This window comes from Setaria viridis, chromosome 5 (assembly GCF_005286985.2).
Source record: "Setaria viridis chromosome 5, Setaria_viridis_v4.0, whole genome shotgun sequence".
Classification (NCBI taxonomy): Eukaryota; Viridiplantae; Streptophyta; class Magnoliopsida; order Poales; family Poaceae; genus Setaria; species Setaria viridis.
This window is the reverse complement of record NC_048267.2, coordinates 23,660,213-23,682,422: the sequence shown is the minus strand read 5'-3', so window position 1 is coordinate 23,682,422 and position 22,210 is coordinate 23,660,213. Positions and strand designations below refer to the sequence as shown.

Genomic DNA, 22,210 nt, shown 5'->3' with positions numbered 1-22,210 from the left:
ATTCTCCTGAGAAAGACTACATACAAAAGGAGTAAAATGTACGTGTTTCTAAAGAAGACAATAGTCTATCATTTAGAGGAAAAAACTAATTAGAGCAATTCTGATAATACATAGTCCAAAATGCAGACATTAGTGATTGAGCCATTGAGGTGATGAACTTATCATAAGTGAATTTAAGCGTTTACTTTCAAAAAAATAAAACATTTCAGTTGTCTTATGTCAATTTTTTCTAACTTTGACTGCATTTATTGAAAAATACAACAATATGTAAATTGAAATTAGTTCATGATCCACCATGAAATTAATGTGATAGTGCATTTTATTTGTTGGTGTAGATGTTAATATATTTTCTACAAATTAAGTCAAAGTTAAAAAAAATTGACTTGCGACAAAACTAAAACATAATGAACGGAGCAGATTATACAAGGCTGAAATGTTAAGGGTTTCAAATAAAACAATATGAACTTCATAGGTTTGATGTACAAATTGAATTAGTTCTAAGGATGGTAGCGCTATTGTGCATCTCATCATTGAACGCGCAGCGGCGAATTAAATAAACCAGTATACATTATAGATTTCCAGATGGACCGCCCGACCCTAGCCCGGCCCTAGCCCAGTATGGCCCGGCACTAATAGGCTCGGCACTAATAGGCCCAAAGGTTTTTCTGTGCCAGGCTGGGCTGGCACGACGTGCCAAAGAGGCGGCCCAGGTCCGGCCCGACGTCCTTTTTATCGGGCCGGGCCAGCCTGATGGCACGGCAGGCCCTACCGTGCTAGTGCCGGGCTAGGCACTAGTGGCGGCGGTGGGCGCCCCTCCAGCAGCCCCCTCGCGGCGGCAGGGCGGCTCAAAGCGGCGCCTCTTCTCCTCCCGGCGGCGGACAAGTCTTCCACCAGCAAGCGGACGAGTCTCCCGTTCTCCTCTCCTCTTCTACCAGCACGCGGACGAGTCTGACGCAGGAGGAGGAGATGGCTTCGGCGGCCGCGGCGGTGATCCCTGATGGGCGGTGGTGGAGCAAGGGCGCGGGCTCCTAGCGGCGGCCCCCGCCCCTCGATGCGGCGTGCCGGTAGCGGCGGCCTCGGCGGCAGCTCCTGGCCGCGCCCCCGCCGGAGCACCTCCCAGCGGCGGTTGCAGCGACCTGCCGCCGGTGCGGCTCGCAGCAGGGGAGGCAAGGGCGGCGACCGGCCGTGGGAGCGGCGTGTGTGAGGAGGGGAAGGAGCCAGGGGCGTCGCGCGTCGCGTGTGTAGGGGAGGGAGGTGGGAGACTGGGACTCTGGGAAGGGCGGCTAGTAGGTGGGGTTGGGGAAAAATTGAAAGGATAAGAGTTAGGGTTTCGGTAGGTAGATCGGGCTGCATCGGGCCGGCCCAAAAATCGTGCCGGGCTCGTGCTGGCCCAGCGTGCTAGGGATGCGGCTCAGGCCCGACACTATCATCGTGCCGGGCCAGTCCTGGCACTATTCACTTTGTGCCGGGCTCGTGCTCGCGTGCTTTTTAGTGCCGGGCCTCGGGCCGCCCAGTGGGCCTGGCCCATTTGGAAATCTTTGGTATACATACATGATGAGAGGCACAATATATAGCGCTTTGGACCGTAGGTCAATAGTAGGTACCAACCAATTGAACTGTAGGTACACAAGCCCACCAGCCACCATGCTCCTCCTCTTCCTCCTCCTTGTCGTGGCAACATCATCAACGTCACCCGTGACCGGAGTTGAGGAGGCGCTGCCGGTGGTGAATCCCATCTCCTGCTTATGCAACTCGACGACCAGCGCTGCGCGCACCTACCTGCCCAGCAGCAGATTTGCGGCCAACCTCGCAAGAGCCTCTCTTTCTGTCCCGGCGAACGCTTCGGCGTCCGGCGGCTTCTTCAAGGGATCCATAGGTGCCGCTCCGGACACGCTCTACGCCCTCGCGCTATGCCGCGGAGACATCCCACCGGCAGACTGCGCGTCGTCGTGCCTCGAAGCGGCGTTCCAGTACCCGCAGGTCCTGTGCAACCGCAGCAGGGACGTGACCTTGTACTACGACCAGTGCCAGATCCGGTTCTCCGACCAGGACTTCCTCGCCGGCGCCGGGAACGAACCGGAGACGGCAGCGACGAACATGGACAACATCAGCGTGCCCGTCTTCCCCGGGTGGGACCCCGGGAACGGGGACAGCGTCTCCTTCATTCGTCACCGGCACCGTGTATACGTTGCTGCGCGAGACGGCCAAGCGGGCGGCGTACAACTCGTCGGGGAGGTTCGCCACCACTCGCATGGTGGCTGGCGGCACCTTCCCGACGCTCTACTCCCTGACGCAGTGCACGCCGGACTTGTCCCCCGATGCTTGCTTCGGCTGCCTCGAGGACATCATCCAGCAGTCTTTCAAGTGGTTTGATGGGAGGCAAGGAGGGCGGATCCAAGGGGTGCGCTGCGTTATCAGGTACGAGACGGACGCATTCTTCGTTGTTGACGAGCACACGCGCTACATCGGGCCCACCAAGTCAACCTCAACGTCGTCGCCACTAGCAGAAAGCACGGGTACGCAATTAAGCAAACCTTGTTGAATTAGCATAAAATCCATACTCTATTTCTAAGTATTTCTCCATTTTTTAAATGTATGACGTCAAATTTAGATACTACAGCCGGTGGACGAATCTGAAATACGAGTAATGAAGTTTACCAAAGACAGTAAATCAGAGAGTGGTTTTTTCACGATCTCCATCGCTTTCAAACAGTCCCTATATTTGATTTGATTCTTTTAATCAAATTCTGAACTGAAAATTTAAATAGCATTGTAACTTTAGGCTGTACAGGTTTCATGTTAGGGGTAGTCCGATGCTAGTCCTAGTCCGTATATGAATAAATATGTGAGTTAGGCTACCATTTACTGTAACACTTCTTTCCCGCCAATTCAGTAAGCCTACCATTATATGGGATGTAACTATTCGTTTCAATGTATTGCTTTAATTTCATATTGCTACATCTAGGAAATGGAAGCAGAAGCAAGATTATGCTCAGTATTATTGCAACAGTAGTTGCTTTGCTGATGCTTCTATTATGTTCTATCATTGGCTTTGGTTGGATCAGGGCACATAGAAAAGGTTAGTTGTTCAAAGGTTCTTTCTTCCTCCTTATTCCAATGTTCCGCTGAACCAACAGTTTTCGTACCAAAGACAATTCTCATATAAAACCTTGACTATGCCAATTCCCCCTACATATATAGGAAAAGTGCTCTTGCAAGACAATTCAGTGGTGAATTTGCAAGAAGAAGAAGCATTTGTTTGGACGGTGGAAGGAAACATCAGTTCAGAGTTCTCGTTGTTTGACGTTGCACAAATACAGGAGGCTACAAGCAACTTCTCTGAAGACAACAAACTTGGTCAAGGTGGCTTTGGGCCAGTTTACAAGGTATTGTCCGGGACATGGGATCCTTCGACTCAAACTTTTCACCTTGGATGAATATTTTTTTATCAGAAACAATATAATAATAATGATCATAGAGTTTCGAGACAAAGCTAACCATGATTTGCTTAAGCATACATCACTTATGAAATATATTGTGATAAGCACTTGGTCTTGTGAAAAGTTTTCAAAACTAAAGTAAATATTTTTTACCTGGTATTGTAAATGTTTAGCTGAGATGCAATGTACCCAAGGGTGGTAATGGATCATGGCCATGCTTCCTTCACAATCTAACTCAGCCCTATCTATTTTTAGCTCAAAATCATATATTATTTTAGCTTGACCCTTATTGAGCCCGATCCTTAAATTTGCTAGGCTAAATTAGAGGACCCTTTACCACTCCTAAATGTACCTTAAGTGATTTCATACAATCCAGCAATAATATCAGTTTTAACATTTCATTTCAGGGGAAATTACCTAATGGACAAGAGATTGCGGTTAAGAAGCTTTCCACAAATTCAGGACAAGGTTTCATAGAGTTCAAAAATGAAGTCCAACTTATTGCCAAACTACAGCATACAAATCTGGTTAGACTTCTGGGATGCTCCAGTCAAAGGGAAGAAAAACTGCTAGTCTATGAGTATTTGCCGAACAAAAGCTTGGACTCATTTATCTTCGGTGCGTATTGATAAAACATTGCCAGTCATATGTTGACCTGATTATCTAAGTATTAAAATTATTCAATCTAAAATAGTTTTTACAATTGGAAAATACATATATGTGGTAATAAGTCAGATATATACTCTTTGCGCTCTCAAATTGTTGTCAATTTTAGAATCAATGCTCTCAAAACTTTAAAAACTTTAACCACTAGTACATGTCATATATGGACAAGAGTGTGAATTGGAGGCTGCTGATGTCCAAAACGACTAGTGAAAAATAACACAGTGAATATATGTTAAATTTGTATGCTATGCATGTAATTACTGAAGTTAGTCATTGAGTTCCTCTGTATTGTACCTATTTGGCAAAAAATTATTCTTCAGTTATGCTATCAGTTTAATGTCCATTTTGCATTTTCTCTTCATCTCATGTACAAGATAGTGCAGTTCCACAAGACATTGTTACAGAAAATTATTGTTCTTTTCTTACATACTAATTGGGGACTAATGTGCAGATAAAAAGGAGAAAAGGGCTCTACTTGATTGGGAAAAACGCCAAGCCATAATCGAGGGAATAGCACATGGACTCCTTTATCTGCATAAGCATTCCCGGTTGCGTGTAATACATAGAGATCTAAAAGCAAGTAACATTCTACTGGATAAGAATATGAATCCTAAAATCTCAGATTTTGGGTTGGCAAAAATTTTCAGCTCAAACAACAGCGAAGGAAACACGAACAGAGTGGTGGGGACATAGTAAGCATATCAATCTTGTTAGAGTTACATAATTTTTGGCAGACCCTAAAACCAGAATTTCAAATACTTTATTTAGGTTTTACTAGTTTGTTAATGCTTTCCATCCCCTACAGTGGTTACATGGCTCCTGAGTATGCATCCGAGGGTTTCTTTTCAATCAAGTCCGATGTGTTCAGTTTCGGTGTTCTACTCCTTGAGATTGTGAGTGGAAAAAGGAACTCTGGTTTTCGTCTAAATGGCGGTTTCCTCAATCTCCTAGGATATGTAAGTGCATACTAGAATTCCTATTGAAGAAAGCATATGTCAAATTACTTGGGAACATGGTTCATGTGTCTAGCGTTCTAAATTGTACTACACTACTACTGCAGGCCTGGGAGCTGTGGACAGAGGGAAAATGGCATGAGCTAGTAGACACGTCACTGGCCATGGAGCATTGCAAATCAGAGTTGTTAAGGTGCATTAATATTGCATTGTGTGTCCAAGAGAATGCAGACGATCGACCTGCCATGTGGGATGTTGCTACAATGCTTAGTACAGAGGGTGTGCCGCTGCCTGAGCCAAAGCATCCAGCATACTACAATGTAAGGGTGACAAATACAGAGGCACTGGATATAGATCTTGAGCTATATAGTATCAACGAAGTGACCATCACAGCCCAACAAGCCCGATAGTCATCTCTTTCATTTCATTGTTGATGATTTTGGTCCTGGATGCCGTTGGAAATTAGGAGATTGTATCTTGAAGGGTGATTATGAGTGTGTGATCGATGCTAAAAGAAAGCAACACCATCGGAATTAGGAACTCACATGGAGCATTGTGCATAAGCCTTCTGACATGGATGATTACTGTTCAACTTGAAAATGTTGGTTTATCATTGTGTGCTAACTAAATTAAGCTGGCAGTGGGGAAATTTTGGTGTAAGTAAATTGCATCGGAATGCACCCTGATCATTTTATATTGAATGTGTTGTCCCTTAGTTCAATTGGCATGGCATTTCAGCTATATTCCCTCTATCTCAAAAAATAAATGTTTATTTAGCCTTCAAATTCTATCCCACAAAGCATGTTCTTTTAGCTCAAAGTAACCCTCGTATAATTAAAACAACACTCACATCAATAAAAACATTGTATGGAGAAGAGCGTAAAGCCGATCAATGATCAAATTGATGTTATTTTTCTGGTTTTCAATGCACGTGTATTTATTCAGGATCCAAAAAACTAAACAAGCAGCACGATTTTCAATCACAATTAGTATTAGTTATTAGAGGCAATATTTACATTTCTCAAATCTACTAATGTGTCAAAAAAATTTAAGTGGACATTTATTTTGGGGCCTGAGGTAGTATATCTTTGGTCTAAACATGATTTTGAATTTTAGGTAGTAGCCTAGTAGTCTTTTTAGTTATTGGTTTTAACGAAAGCACCTGTTTGCATTCGCTGGGAATACTTAATTTTTTTTAATATTGTTGACCACATCTCATAACTCCTTGATCAGAGACTTCGTACTTCGTAGCCCTTCCCATATCCTTTCCATAACAGCCTCCAGATAACAAGTTCTCGCTCTATATTCTTTCTCTCGGGCAACAATATGAGCGTTTAAATGGATTCGCAAGGGCTATCTATATTGTTTTTCGAACTATCTTACTTGTCATTGCCAAAGCCAAACCCGCGTCGCGGGGCTCCATATAGCCAGCTAAGCTTCCTAACTTTAAAGCCCATTAGGTCCAATTAGAAAGTTCAAACCAACGTTTTAACAAACGAGTTCAACATTTTCTAAAAGTCAGATTAACATTTAAAAATACTACATTCAACATTTTTTTTAAAAGAAGATCAACATTTTCTAAAAAAATACAGCATTTAACATTTTTCATTGCCATTGTCAACATTTGGACAAAGCGGGGTTCAACATTTTTAAAGAAGGATCAACATTTCTTTTTTTTTTCTTATCTTCTTCAACCTCGGTAAAACTGGTACACGGCGCGTGGCCCGCGAGCTTGGGGAGCGGCAATGCATGGGCCGGCGCGCTGGCGGCCGCGGCCGACGGCGCACAATGCCAGGCCGCCAGGGGGCGGCCGCTGCTAGCGCGCGGAAGCCGGCTGAGAACGAGGGCAGCGCGGGGATGCTCGGGGCCAGCGATCGGCGGCGTCGGGGTCAGTGTCAAGGGCGGAGTGGCACAGGAGGAAGCTTGGGTTGATGGAAGGACACGAGGTGCATCCAGCGGATCATGTTGTGCGCACATCCAAAGTACTATATAGGTTTTCCACGCCCGCCTGCTAAAGAAAACCAAGGCCTTCGCCAAAAAGGGAAAAAAAAAGGCAACAAAGCTCACGTAAAAGGAGGCTCGTTTGTCTGTGGGCTGCAAGGACACAATAAAAGGGCCCGTCAGGTTTCGGCCTGTTGGGCCGTACAGGCACTTCGCAGTCTGCTAGCGTTTTTCCAGTGCTGCTTTGTGGACTCCTTGTTTGCTGCATAGTGTTCGCCGGACTACACGAGGGGGAGGGAGAGAGAGAGAGAGAGTCCGCGAGCTCTGTCTCTGCTGCTGTGCTGCTAGCCTTGCACATAAAAAATGTTTCAACGTGGACCGCACCGGCTCATTGTGGCATCGTATCTTCATTTACCAACCAACTTGTTCCCATGGTCTCCAACAAGCTCGTTTTCTAATAGCAACATGTACGTAAATATCCTGGGGGGTCGATTTTTCCCCGGTTCTTAATGCCACCATATTTCTCCATCTGACTAAACGCCACTCTGGATCCATCATGCTGGCAACCAGCCAAATCGTTCGTTTTCGTCCACAAATCCGCCGTCCAAGGGGATGACTACTATATACGTCCATTCCGTGGAAGAGTAGACGAGCAGTGGGCGTCGTTGTCGATGGCTGCTCGTTAGCCAGCAACGTCGCCATCGACCTGACCTGCTAATCAACTGGTGGGTCCCATCAACAGACGGCGACACAGAGGTGCATGCAGCGCTCTCATCAGCTGCTGCTGCCGTTGTGCTTCGACAAAGACGCGGCTGATATTTCCATGCACGCCAAAAAGGGCGGATAAAAGGCCATCGATTTAGGGCCCAGCCCATCTGTCAGTTGTGCTCTGGTGTTCTGTTTGGTTTGGTGATGGTACAGGAGGCCTAAACGGCGGCCACATGACCGACGCAACGAAATTCAGGTAGTACGAACATCATCTGTCCCTAAAAATGATGCACGCGACGGGGTTGTTGAAAAGGAGTGGAGTCACATGGTCACACCGGAGGCGAGGCCAGGCGAGCCGCGGAGCCGACAGCTAGTTGGCGAAACGTCCCTTTTCATGCCCGTATAGGTATAGCTCGCGCCAAACAAACCCTCGCGCCGCTCCCCGTACCCTCACAACTTGTCACGTGTGCCGGGGCACGTTGGGTCGGGAGAGGCGGTGGTAGAGCCGCAGAGCCGGGAACCCGGGCCCCCCGACCCAACGGCCCAAACGCTCCGCGACCTGGAGACCACCAAAAGTCATGCATTGCCCTTTGGAGCCCACGTCGCGTCTCACGTGGCTAACAGTGCCGGGTTCCTAGACCTCGTGGCCATTTTTTCCTTTCCCCCTCCCCGGGAAAGAAGAGGGAACGAAATTTTATTAGAGATGTTTGAATCCTGAAGTTAAAGTTTAGTCTGTGTCACATCGGATATTCGGATGCTAATTAGAAGGACTAAACATAAGCTAATTATAAAATTAATTGCAGAACTCCTGGGCTAAATCGCGAGACGAATCGATTAAGCCTAATTAATCCATCATTAGCGAATGTTTACTGTAGCACTATATTGTCAAATCATAGACTAATTAGACTTGATGGATTCGTCTCGCGATTTAATCTAGGTGTTGTGAAATTGGTTTTGTAATTAGCCTATGTTTAATACTCATAATAGAACATTCGATGTGACAGGGACTAAAGTTTAGTCCGGGCATCCAAACACCCCCTTAGCTGCCCCTGCAGTACAGGCTGAACGTTTCTACAGTAACGTTTACTATGCAGTAATATGGCAACCAATTAAACCGTCCCGAAAGGAAAGCTGAAATGAAACTGTAGGGGAGTGCTAATGTGCTACGATATCAGTACAGTTGACCGCGTCACTGATCTGTGGTCCCATCAACATGCAGGGTGTAGAGTACTGAGTATCCGACTTTTTTTTATTTTAGCCCTTTTCGCGAAAAAATTTCACAAATAGACCTCTGGTGAAACCAATTTCAAAAGTGGACCCTTAGCTTGGCGCCAGGATGGCGCCAAGGTATAACGTCTTGGCGCCAGGATGCCTGGCGCCAAGGTCCCCCCCCCCACGCGCCTCCGACGTGGCGCCGGCCCCCTGACGTGGCGCCGAGGCTTGGCGCCAAGATCTATGGCGCCATAGATCTTGGCGCCGAGCCTCCCTAGCGCCAAGCCTTTTAACACAGCACCGGGAATCCTTTCCTTTTGCGCGTCCGTTTCCATTCATCATTTCAAATCGCGCCGCCACCGCCCTCGGAGACCGCCGCCGCCGCCGCCGCCCTCGTAGTCCGCCGCCGCCGCCCGAAGGGTGGCCGCCCCTGCTCGGCGCCCGCCTGCTCGAAGGCGCGCGCCCCGTCTCCCGGCGCCCGCCCGCCCAAAGGCCCCGCGCCCGCGCCCGGCCACCCTCGGAGACCGCCGCCGCCTCGGAGTCCGCCGTCGCCGCCCGGAGGCCGGCCGCCCCCGCCCGGCGCCCGCCCGCCCGAAGGCCCCGCGCCCGCGCCTCGCTGAAGGCCGCCTGGCGGCCGGAGCCGCCCCGGCCGGCGCCCCCCGTGCGGGCCCCCGCAGCCGCGCGCCCCCTGTCCGGTGGCCACCCGCCTGGAGGCTTGCCCGCGGCCGCCGGCGCCCGGAGCCACCCGGCCCGGCACCCCCCGCCCGGGCCCCCGCGGCCGCCCCCGCCGGTGGCCCACAGCCCGTCGCCTGCGCCCTCCACGGCCGGAGGTCGTCTGACCCCCGCTCGGTGCCTGCCCCAACGCCTTGCCGCCGGTGTTCATCAGTGAGGTAAAACTCTAAGAAGAGTTATAGTTAACTAGAAGATAGATAAATTAGAATTAGATTGTTAGGTAGAATTTAGATAGGTAGGTAGAATTGGTAGATGAAATAGTTAGATACGTAAATTAGAATAGTTAGGTAGAATTGTTAGATATGAAAGTTTATCTTTATGAATTGCAATGATAGAAAGATTAGAGGATACTCATGACACTATTTAACTAGATGCATGTCTAATTTTCTTTACGTAGTTAGATGTATAGTTAGTTACATAGTAAACTAGTTATTTTGTTAAGTAGTTGTATAGTTAATTACATAGGTACATATTAGGTGACATAGTTAGTTAGTTGTATGACATAGTTAGTAGGCAATTGATACTATCTCATTTCATACTAGAGATCTTGTACTTAGAATGTTTGATTTATTATGGATTAAATGAATTATGCGTCGTTATATTGATATACTAGATGGAGAACGTAGTGAGCATATATCACGGAGGCACCGTGGAAAGGGATGAATATGGATGTGTTAAGTTTGTTGCCATGCAGTGTGAGGTTGTCATATTTGATGAGAAACCCTTGTTTAGTGAGTTGCTTACAAGGGCTCGGGAGGAGTTACATTGTTATGAAGATGATGAAATCACAGTCGAGGGCATACTTCACCTAGGTTCCCCTCTCAACATTCAAAGGAAGATGGTCCCAATTCGGTGTGCAGGCCAGTGGGAAAAATATGTGAGGACAGTTATGAATGGTCATTCCCCAAGTGTTGAAGTGGTTGTTCGTTGGGTGGGAGTTGATCCAAATCCTCGTCGATTTTCCCGACCAATGGGTCAACGGGGGCACACTTCGATCCTCCCGTCCCAGAACCTGTTATGGACGTGGATGTTGCACCTACTATTCCCGATGCTGAATCTGCCCCTAATGAAGTAGTTGGACATGGTTGTCGGATTGTTGATGATGTGGCGGACTCTCCTAATGAGTTTCTTTTCACTCAGAATGATCCGAGTAAGTGTCTTACTGGTTTCTATTATTGAGAGATAATCCATTCGTTCCATCAATTTATTCTTTACTCTTATTTGTACTTGATGGCGCAGGAGATATTCCAGAAAATGTGGATGTGCCTCTAGTTGATGCGCAAGTGCAATGTGGAGATGGATTGCGTGGCTCTAATAGTGTTGAAATTTTGAATGATGAAGATACATACGAGATGGGAGTGGATCTTGATTCTGATGATGATCGTCCTGTTGGAGAGATGACAGAGAGTGATATTGAGATGTTCAGGCGTATCTTCCCTAGACGTCGTGATCCGATAGTTCACGAGTTTAGCGATCTTACTCTTTTCGATCAGGCGTTTGCAGAAGGACGTGATGATGAGCTCCTAGAAGCTCCTGAAGCTAGTCCTAGTATAGTTATTGAGGAGGAAAGGGTATTTAAGGACCTTCCCGCATTGAAGAGATGGTTGCAAGCTTTTGCGGTAATACGGAAGAGACCGTACAAAGTGTTGCATTCATATGCAGAGCGCCGTTACACAGTGGTGTGTGACAAGGAACGATGCCCATGGAGGGTTTGTGCAAGGAAGCAAAATATCACCGGGAAGTGGAAGATCACAAAAGTTGTCGGTCCACACAATTGTGCTGACCATGAGCTTACAGTGAGACATCCGCAGCTAACATCTACCCTCATTGTGAAGCGGTTGATGGGAATATTGAAGGAACAACCCAACATGAAAGTGAGAACAATTATCAGAACTGTTGAGGAGATTTATGGAGGTTATGTGATAACATATGGTAAAGCTTGAAGGGCTAAGCAGCGAGCGTGGAAGATGATATATGGGGATTGGGAGTCTGGGTACGAGCAGCTGCCAGTGCTTTTTAATGCAATAAAAGCGGTGAATCCAGGCATGCATTATGAGTACATCCCAAAGCCAAATGCTTGGAAGGATGGGAGGCAGATATTCGGGCGTGCGTTCTGGTGCTTCCCTCAGTCTGTGGAAGCCTTTAGGCACTGTCGTCCTGTTTTCTCTATTGATGGTACGTTTTTGATTGGCAAATACAGGGGCACACTTCTTATAGCCATATCTTGTGACGCGAACAATATGTTGGTTCCTTTGGCATTTGCATTGGTTGAGAGGGAGAACAATGACAGTTGGGGATGGTTCTTAAGACTAGTCCGGATACATGTGGTTGGTCCTGGCAGGGAGGTTGGCGTCATATCCGATAGGCATCAGGGCATACTTCATGCTGTGCAAGAGTAGATAGAGGGCTATGCACTTTTGCATCATCGTTGGTGCACTCGGCACCTTGCGGAGAACCTTCTTCGGAAGGATGGTGTGAAGGATAATTTTGATCTGTTTCAAGTTGCTGCTCGTCAGCTTGAGGACTATTACTTTCAACGCAAATTGGAGCAGGTCAGGACCGCAACAAATGCAGAAGGTAGACAATGGCTCGCTGGTTTGATGAGAGATTTGGATAAGTGGACTAGATCTCACGACGCCGGTGGTTGGAGGTACGAGTTTCAGTGCAGTAACATGGCCGAGTCATTCAATAAGTTGTTATTGGGGATACGTGGTATGCCTGTGAACGCAATCATTGAATTCACCTTCTACAAGCTTGTTGCGTGGTTCAATGAAAGACACGCAAAAGCAGAAGCATTGCAGATTGCAAAGGAGAGATGGGCTGAAAAACCAAAGAGACATCTCATCATTGCAAATGAAAGGGCTTCCACACATGAGGTGCAATGTTTTGATCTTGGCACAGGGACTTATCAGGTCGAGCATAGGGGCGGTACAACGTTCGATGGCGAGATCCGAGAGTCGAGGATACATGTGGTAGTCCTCTGAGATTTCAAGTGCACTTGTGGTAGGCCAAGACAGTACCACTTCGTATGTTCTCATTTGGTGGCAGCAGCTAGGCATCGCAATTTTGATATCGAGAGCATGATACCTCATGAGTTCAGCGTAGACACCCTTGTGCGGACATGGAGCCCCCGCTTCGTGCCTTTTCGGGATCCTAGAGAGTGGCCTCCATATGATGGGCCAAAATATGTTGTGGATCCAGCTTACCGTTGGAACAAACGTGGAACAAGGAAGCGAACGAGGCATAACATGACTATGGATCAGGTATCCGGAAGAACGAGGCATGGTAGAGCAACACCATTTCTTGTTGATCCAGAACAGAACGAGTGCGGCAAGTGCGGTAGATTGGGCCATAATTCACGCACTTGCTGTTGGCAGATTAGTGAGGTGCGACTAGTAGCTCTTTTCGTTACTTCATATTTGTTTTATTCATGCAGGTTATGTTTCTACATCTCTAACTTCATGATTCATTGTTTACTAATCTTATTTGTTTTTGTCTTTTTGTAGGATGGCGCACTTCCACCTTCTAGACCAGGCGTACGACCAGACCCACCGAGGTCGTCTCATAGTGGCAGGGCAGGTAATAATCTACAATTCATGATTCAAGCATTGCAAGCGTCCACGTCTTGTTTCCTAAGAAATGTCTGACTCGGTTTGTTTGCATGCAGGTCCTTCCGCTCCTCCGTTCTAGAACCCATGATGGGTTTTTGGCGCTGCAGTACGACGACCGCTACACTCCTTTGCTAGAGATGGCGGGCCTAGATATCATCTCGTATCAGGTTCGTCGTGGGATGCCCAAGTTCAACTCAGTGGCTATAACTGCGTTGGTTGACAGGTAATACTTTATTTCTATGACCTCCGTTCATATTCAATTTATTATGTCCTTACATGTTAACAAGTAATAATGCTGCAAAACGTAGGTGGCGGCCCGAGACTCACAGCTTTCACCTGCCGTTCGGAGAGATGACAGTGACCTTACAGGACTGTCAGAAGATGCTGGGTCTGTCGATTCGCGGCCACGCAGTGACTGGACCGTGTGTCTCAGAGGGTTGGAGAGCACGAGTGGCAGCCTTCCTTGGGCGAGAGGTTGAGGAGCAGGGGACTCGCACATCTGGAGTGCTAATCTACTGGCTGCGGGAACACTTCGGCCAGTGCCCCCAGGACGCGGATGCGGAGACAGTTGGGCACTACTGCAGGGAATGGATCCTGCATCTGTTTGCCTGCGTTCTTTTCCCAGACGCTACAGGTGACACTGCGTCTTGGATGTGGATCCACCGCCTCACTAATTGGCACCAGGCACGTCTTTACAGTTGGGGATCAGCTGTGCTGTATTTTCTATACCGGCAGCTATGCGAGGCGTGCTGTCGGACTTCGGGCTCCGCGTCAGTTGGTGGGTGTGTCTACCTATTGCAGTTATGGGTGTGGGCCCGTCTTCCTGTTGGTCGTCCTGAGATTATGCCGCGTCGACCGTGGTTCCCAGGTGAGATGCTGAGATGGCAACCGACATGGGCATATATTTGGGATCAGGTTAAGGTTAGCCATACGAGGTTGGACCACGCGTACCTGGATTACATCAACGAGATAGACGCGCTCACGGCTCATAGTGTAAGTCAAATTTTTTTTAACATGCTTTGTAATCTTTTAGTATAACAACTAACATCTTGTTTGACATGTTGCAGGTAAATTGGCAGCCTTACGAAGGAGAGGACGCACTTCCTTTTACCCTTAGCTTCATGTGTGGGTTGGACGACAATCTTTACATGATGAAGTGCCCTCTCATATGCTTCTATGCTGTCGAGTACCACCTGCCAGATCGAGTAGCACGACAGTTTGGGATGAGGCAGATTTGGCCACCACCGGCGACCTCGACTAGTGTGGAGCTACACAGGTAAGTCTTTTCGTATTTCAATTATTTCAATACCATTAACAAAATTTTGCCTAGAAGTAACATGTAATGTGACGTGCAGCGTGGATCGTAAGAAGAAACGGAAGGTCTCTAAGTGGGCCGCGTTCCACCAGGCGTACATTGACGATTGGGAGAACTTCGACGAAAACGTGGACGAGAACGACGAGCCGCACACAAACAGTGAGTACAGGCAATACCAGACTTGGTACCAAGGTGCGACGCGTCACAGGCTAAGAGCAGCGTGGACGGAAGATGACTACGCCAACATCCAATCATCCGACGATGAAGACACGGTGTACGATCAGAGTACTCATGCTGGAAGGTAGGTGGAGGCAGGACCAATCCTGGATAGGATGGTAAGACAATTGCTTCACTTTTCTATGTTCTATGTTAAGCTACTTAGAGATTTAGTTAGTTAGATAAGGACTTAGTGACCATCTGACTTAATCATTTAGTCATTTAGTGACTTAGTGTGTAAGTAAGTTAATGACTAAATCATTTATTGCTTTAGTGACTTAGTCATTTGTTGCAGGCCCGTACCCTCCAAAGCTCGGTTAGAGATATAGAGCATTTCCGTCCTAGAGTTACGGACCCCAAGACGTGGAGCTTTCTAGAGGTAATTCTCAAATTATTCTTTCTAATACTTTATTAATACGTTACATTCTTCTTTCGTGTAACTAGTTTTTACTACTGCAGCGACTGTCAAATCGGCTTCGCCGTGCGGTTGCTCGTTGTGGTTGCAGGACTACCACGACGCGAGACGTGCACGTTCCATCCCTACGCGAAGGAGGCGTCGGTACGTCTAGCCAAGGCCCCTCAGGTTCGAAAGCAATTGCATCCGAGGATGAGGACGACGACGACGACGACGATGAGCAGAGGGCCGAGGAGCTTGGCCCGTCTTAGCTCTAGGAGGCTCCCTTGACTCAGCCTACACAGGTTGTAGGCACTAGACTACGTCGCCCACGTTCTCCTTACACTCCAGGCACCGACGCCCTTGGTCACAAGGGTAAGGGTAAGACTAGGAGGCAGTGACGGTTCTTATTGCGAACTTTGTATTATATGGACTATTTGTATATATGGACTTTCATTCTGAACTATTGTGGATTCTATTATGAATGTGTCATATGCTTCTATGCTTGTATGTTTGTATTTATGTTCACTATTCATCTCGTAATTTTGTATGGATTGCATCAAAACGTAGGGGAAATTCTGCCGAAATTTCGCTAACAAGTACCCTTTTTATTTTCTGCGGAAATTTCACTAGACTACAACTTTGAAGTGCATTACATCGCAAAATAAACATAGGTTGTCTACAAATTGCGTGTCCATACTTAAAGTGCATTATTACATGACAACATAATAAAAGTCTCACAGTAGAAAATATTGTTCATAAATAAACCATAGAACTAGAATCTAAATATGGCTACTGAGTGCAATGAGGCCACTTTCCTTCCTTAAGGCATCGGGATTCTCCTCAACCACTGCTTTCGCTCGGCTTGCCCGCTCAAGCTTCTTCTCTCTCTCCTCCCAGTTCGCAGCAACCCGCCTCCTTTCCTCCTCTTCCTTCTGCTCCTTTTCCACAGCCTCCTCTTTGAGCCTCTTCTCGTACACCTCCTTCCTCTCTACATCCCAGCGCATCATATACTCCAAAAACTCCTTGTCTTCAGGATTGATCTCAGTGTCGATCCATTGCTCAAAATCACATAGCGGTGGAGGGGTCTACAACAAATGCAATTGTTATAAAACAAAAAAATTATGGACAATAATTATAAGACAACAAGAATTCCTTACCAACATGTTAATGCGGCGCTGACGAAGTGTAGGTTCAAATGCAAAGTTGGAACACATCCAATACCTCTGCCTATACGTGGCATGTTCATCGAACTTGGCTACCTTGCAAGGATCGCCGCAAAACCACATAGGCACTGGAACACCACTAGGCAGAGGTAATGGATTGGAGGTATTTCCGGTCATCTTGGCGCCATAACTACAATTTAGTTTATTTCGTTCTAAGAATCAAACGGACATAACAATAAACCTACAATTAAGGTTTGTTCATTTGATCCACAACAATGAGCATATAACATAACTACGTGCGCTGAGGTTACCTTAGTTTCTTAGCTTTTCCAAGCCTCGGCATCCCACATTTGCATGAAATCCTAAGTTCAAAAATGCAACAAATATATAGCGAATCGATGTGAAAAAAGGTACGAGGGAGAGAGGATACCTTGCTCTTCAGGATCCACGGATCAAATGAAAGTTTCCTAAGCTACAATGCCGATTCGTAGTCTAGGGCGAAATAGGGAGAGTAAAAACCCGAGAGAGTGGAGAAGAATGAGGAGGAACTCTCGGGCAGGAAGAAGGGGGGCGGTATATGTAAGGAGGCTTGGCGCCAGGCTCGCTGGCGCCAAGGCTTGGCGCCATAGATCTTGGCGTCAAGCCTCGGCGCCACGTCAGGGGGCCGGCGCCACGTCGGAGGTGCGGTGGGGGGACCTTGGCGCCAGGCATCTTGGCGCCAAGACGTTATACCTTGGCGCCAGCCATCCTGGCGCCAAGCTAAGGGTCCATTTTTGGAATTGGTTTCGCCAGGGGTCTATTTGTGAATTTTTTTCGTGAAAAGGGCCAAAATAAAAAAAAGGGTGCCAGATGTTGCCCCAAGCAGGGAAAGGGCTTGTCGCCGCGCACATGCAGCCACCGCAAGGCGACCAGTCAATAATACTCCGGTCGGGTTTGGGCCATGGCTTTGTTTCCGTATCTTTTTTTTATTTGACCTCGTTAACGGTAAACTGATTCATAGCTACACCCGCTCACGCTGAAACTCAACTGAGATTGAAGCGATATGGTCCCAGCTACAGCTTCTCGAACGCCAAAAAAATATACAGTACTATTATTACGAAGCAATCGGAGGACGCTTTTAGCTAGCTAGGCAGGACACACCCATCATTTCTAATTTGAAAGAACATCCATCACCATTTGTGCTACTGCTAGCTAATGCAAGCTGGCTTATTCTGTCCCTTTCCGCTCTTCTTTTAAACAAGGGCTGCTTCGTGCGGAATGGAACGAAAAATGAGTTGAGCACGATTAACGCTAAAAAGGGAATGGTCCCGGGCTTATTATCACGAATAATTCAAAAAATGTTAGTTAAAGTTTTATTTGGCATGGCTCCAACTCTGGGTGGAGCTGCTTCACTCCAGGTGGAGCCAGCTCTGGGTGGAGTTGGAGCTGTCTGATGGAAGTGTTTGGTTGGGAGGATGTCCACAGCTCCAGAAAAAGAGGAGTTTGAAGGTGATTTGCCATTCTTGCCTCCAACTCATGGTCCCACTTGTCATCCTCGTCCCCCTCTTTTCTTCCTCAAGAACACAGCAGAGCATGATAGAGCAGGGAAGAAAGGGAAAGAGAAGAGGAGAGGCGTCCCAACCTTCCGATCCAGAAGGAGATGGATGCACCGAGGACCTTGGACCTTGGCGGAGAAGACGCACGTGATGCCGGGCAGGAATCCCAAGACGAGCGCGGCGCCACCCTTGAAGAAGATGGCGTAGGGCGGGCAGAGCGTGAGCGTGAGTGCGTGTGCGGCCATGTAGGCCGGCGCCGCTCATGGCCCCAGCGAGCTGTGGGCCTCGCGGAACGCCGCCACTGCGGAGGCCCTGTCCTACCCGTACCGCCAGCCCGCGCCCACCGCTAGCGCCACAGCTGTGAACGCCGCCGTGCCGCGCGCCCAACCCCTGCCCTGTCGTCCAGCCATAGCCGCGTACCCAACCCTTGCAGGTGGAAGGCGGAGGGCGTTGGGCGGCGGGGGTGGATGGCGGCCAGTAGCGGGGCTCGGCGAGCCGGCGATCGGGAGGGAGATGAGGCCAGCGGAGGGGCTCGACGGCCGGCAGCAGTTTGGAGGGAGATGCGGCCGGCGACGGTGGCAGGGGTGGACGGCGGCGGGGCTCGAGTAGCCGGCGGCGGGGGTGGATGCGGGGGAACAGGCACGTGGGAGGGAGATGTGGCGCAGGGGGTCTCGGGAGAAATAGAACGAAGTGTTTTTTTAACTAGTGGTATTGGTAAGTAATTACCCACCAACTCCACGAGGAGGTTCAAAAAGGTGGTTTTGGAGCTGCAAAAGAGGTGCTCCAAAACTCCACCCCTATTTGCACTATAGCTCCATAAAGTCTGTAGCTTCATGAAATTTTGGAGCTAGGATATTTGACTGGAATTTTTATTGAAGTTACTGAAGTTCAGCTATATAGCCATGTGAAACAGAGCCTAAATTCAAAGTTCAGAGTTGCCATTTCTGATCAATGGCACCATAGGAGTCGATACACAGTTCGATTCATCTGAACATGGCGTCGCCGTACCTAACGGCCTTAACAAACAGCAAGAGATGTATGTGGTCCGTAATACCGTATACAGGTTTTTGGGCCGTTGGGTATGCATGTGCTTAACACATTTTAAAAGTCCCCATTATATTTTATTATATACTACTCCGTATATATGGTACGCGCGCAAATCATGGATGGAGCGATATGATCAGCACTGAACGTCAGCGTGCTCGACACGTGGCAGGCATCCATGCAAATCCGCAGTTGAGCCCGGCCACGGAACGCCGCGCGCCTCACCGGAACACCAGCTGCTATACCTGCGTCACCCGACGGCATGCACCTAGTTAGGTAGCCGACCCGCGAATCGGAAGCGGACGAATCGGCCAACCGATCCACGGAATGAATCGATGGATCAAACCTCTACTGCCTGCCGGCCGTCCGGGGCGGCCGCGTGGAGACGCGCGCGCCGCCATGGCTGACATGCCGTGCCCCCACACGGCGTCCTCCCCCGGCGGCGGGGTGACGCGTGTGGCCGTGCGGGAGCGGGAGAAGCGAAGCACGACGCGATCCCGAGCCGGGGCGGGGGGCGAGGCGATCGAGCAAGCAGAGCCCAGCCCCCGCAGAGCGCGCACGTGCTCGGGGCTCGCTGCTCCAGGCGCGTGTTTATCGGCGGCGCGGGGCCCCCTGCGGCCGTTCGTCAGCGGGGTTGACGTTCTGAACCGTAGCCGCTCCGCCGCCCGGCCACTCGTACTACGTCTGGAAAGCGGCCGCGTCGCGTTACGGAGAAAGGGCAGCGAGACGGGGATTTCTTCTTCGCCCAGGCCGTGGGCCGTGGGGGCAGCTGGGCGCTGCCGACAGGAGGCCCCGTACGAGATCGATCGAGGATGGCGACGGCGTCAGCTGGGTTTCTCAGATATCAAGTGGCTTGTTATTTTCAGCGTGGCACAGCGTGGCAGACGTGTTGGCTGACCGGCCTCACATGATCGCGCAACGCGACAACCACGCGCCGATAATTAGAGGCGTTTGGATGAATGTTAATTATAAAACTAATTGCATAAGCCGTGATTAATTCGTGAGATGAATCTATTAAATCTAATTAATTCATGGTAAACACAAACGTAGCACCACATGGTCAAATCATGAACTAATTAGATTTAATAGATTGAAATCGCGAATTAGCCTTCATTTATGCAATTGATTTATTTATACAATTGATTTTGTAAGTGACTTATATTTAATATACTCATAATTAGTATCTAAACATTAAACATGTTACAGTTACTAAACTTTACTATGAAACCCCTTAACTCTGCTGTGCTAGAACAGCATGGGGCACGCATAATTTGACCTTTTGCCACACGCATATGTCTCTGCTTACCATTCGGCCTTACCTTTCGTTTACCATATCGAAGAGAGGCTCAGGTTAGCACCTGTACCTGTACTCGATCTAGGCACAAATGTGTGGTCATACCGCGTACCACTTCGACTTCGGCGGCTGAAATCAGAGACAGTAATTAGCTTCTAGTAGTATGTAGCACAGCATCTTTCTCCACGGATTCATATTCCGGATTAAACATCGTACAATATTTGGCTGGAGTATTTGACACTTGCGTTGTCGGCTTGTCGCCGTACTCCTCTGGATCACTACTACAGTACTACTCACAGAAACAGCCTAGGCTGTCAACAGACCGCGGTACTAATAAAAAACTGCTGCTTTAACACGCGGCGCCATTTGTGCAGGGGTTTTACTTTTACGAGCCCAAGAGCGCGGCGAGAGTTTATTGCCCTGAATCAAATAAAACCAAATGTAATTATATTTTGGTGCAGACTTGAATACTCCTGCAGCATGTCTGCTGGCTGGCTAGGTTCGCCCAGAGGTGGAGGCGACGCCATCGCCAATTCGCCTTCGCCTCCGAGAGCTAGGCATTTCGCGCGCATGGAAATAAAATAGCACTCCAAATTGGAGTGGTTAGAGAAGGATCAAGATCAACTAGTGGATTGCATTCGCGGCACCATGCTGCAGGGGCCAGCGCACAGCTACGCACCCGTCGGCATGGCGTCATTTCTGTCCGCCTCCGCCTCGTATGCGTATACGTAACCCCTCTTCTACCGTGGGCCCCACACTCATGGACGCTTCCGTTTCACGTCTGGTCTGGCCACCGTCCCACGCCCCCCCCCCCCCTCCCTCTGGCCACGCGCCCACGGTAATAAACGCGCAGCAAGTGCAGCCAGCAGAGCTGCCCGTTACTCGTACGGGGTGGTCCTAGACTCTAGGACTGTCACGTCGGATGTTGACAGTCGGATGTTGCTAATTAAAAGGATTAAATATGATATAATTATAAAATTAATTGCAGAATCCCTATACTAATTTGCGAGACGAATTTATTGAGCTAATTGATCCATGATTAACACATATTTACTGTAGCAGCACATTGTCAAATCATGGACTAATTAGGCTTAATAGTTTATATTTAATAGACTCCACCTGTCTAATTGTCAAATCATGATTAGCCTCATTGTCTCGCGAATTAGACTCCATCTGTGCAATGGATTTTGTAAATAGTTTATATTTAATACTCCTAATTAGTATCAAACATCCGATATGACGGGTACTAAACTTTAGGAGGTGTATCTAAACACCCCATAGTCCTTCGCAGCAGGACTAGGCTAGTCGGCTACAATGAAACCAGGTCATGTTTAGTTCCCTCAAAACACCCAACTTTGACACTATGCAAAAAGAAGATTCCCCATCACATCAAAATTGCGGTACATGTATGGAGTACTAAATGTAGACGAAATCAAAAACTAATTGCACAGTTTTGTTGTACTTTGTGAGACGAATCTTTTGAGCCTAATTAGTCAATATTTGGATAATAATTCATAAATATAAACGAAACGCTACAGTGTGCTACAGTGCTATAACAGTAATTTTGCACCTCCAAACTTTAGGCAACTAAACAAACAATGCCAAGCCAGCCCTTGTTTACTTCCCTCCAAACTCCCAACTTTGACACTATGCAAAAAGAAGATTCCCCATCACATCAAACTTGCGGTACATGCATGGAGTACTAAATGTAGACGAAATCAAAAACTAATTGCACAATTTTGTTGTACTTTGCGAGACGAATCTTTTGAACCTAATTAGTCAATATTTGGATAATAATTCACAAATACAAACGAAACGCTACAATATCGTATTTATGGTAAAATGCTAATTTGGCACCTCCCAATTTGGGAAGTAAACAAGGGACCGGTTTCGTAGCGGCCGCGAGCCAAGGAGGGAAGTCGTAACTGCACCTCTCTCTCTTCCCACTGACAGCACAGCAGCCGGGTTGGCGGGTTGGCGTCG

General features: G+C 48.1%; 2 pseudogenes; both read left to right on the top strand.

Moving 5' to 3' along the window:
- Positions 1-1,351: 1,351 nt before the first annotated feature.
- LOC117855874 (cysteine-rich receptor-like protein kinase 15) lies at positions 1,352-5,669 on the top strand (annotated as a pseudogene).
- A 4,671-nt stretch (positions 5,670-10,340) lies between these two features.
- LOC140222841 (uncharacterized) lies at positions 10,341-14,883 on the top strand (annotated as a pseudogene).
- The last annotated feature ends 7,327 nt before the right edge of the window (positions 14,884-22,210 follow it).